General features: G+C 33.3%; 1 protein-coding gene across 1 annotated transcript in view; it reads right to left on the reverse strand.

The window, feature by feature from the left end:
• Positions 1–562, reverse strand: part of LOC119588838 (maltase-glucoamylase, intestinal-like) — a gene marked incomplete at its 5' end in the record, with an annotated part of 23,625 nt that overhangs the window by 18,161 nt on the left and 4,902 nt on the right.

Raw genomic sequence — 562 nt, forward strand, 5'->3', positions numbered from 1 at the left:
AAATAGAATAAAAAGTTCATCACCCAAGCTCAGCCTTGAGGCGTGAGAGATGACCCTGCCATAGATGCAGCATCAGTAACGTCGACCCAATTACCCAGGCAGATTAATAGCACTTTCCCTCAGTCGTGGAACTTACTTGTTATAAATCGGGTATAAACTTTACACATCGTGGGTGGTTAATCTATCATTTTTTAAAAACTTCTGGCGTTTTTTATGAGTTTTGATCGTGTTATTGAACTCTCATTTATAAAGATGTCTGGCCTCGTTTGACCTCCAGACTTACTTTTTTTGATGATTCAGTCCGAAACGTTGATTTTTCTATATATTTTTCTGGGCTTTGTAAATTATGTAACCTAATTTCTAAAGTTTTAATATTAATTTGGCAAAAAGATGTGATTTATTAGCCTGAGCTCATATGGATATTAATTTTTCTCTCATTTTACGTAACCCAAGTTTAAACCCCTATATTTAAAAAATCAGCAAGATATGAATACACTTTCAAACTCGTTAAAAGACTTTCTAAACGATTTGAATTTGAAGTACGATTTGTAAAGATTTTCTA

The sequence above is a fragment of the Penaeus monodon genome, chromosome 24 (genome assembly GCF_015228065.2).
Source record: "Penaeus monodon isolate SGIC_2016 chromosome 24, NSTDA_Pmon_1, whole genome shotgun sequence".
Lineage (NCBI taxonomy): Eukaryota > Metazoa > Arthropoda > Malacostraca > Decapoda > Penaeidae > Penaeus > Penaeus monodon.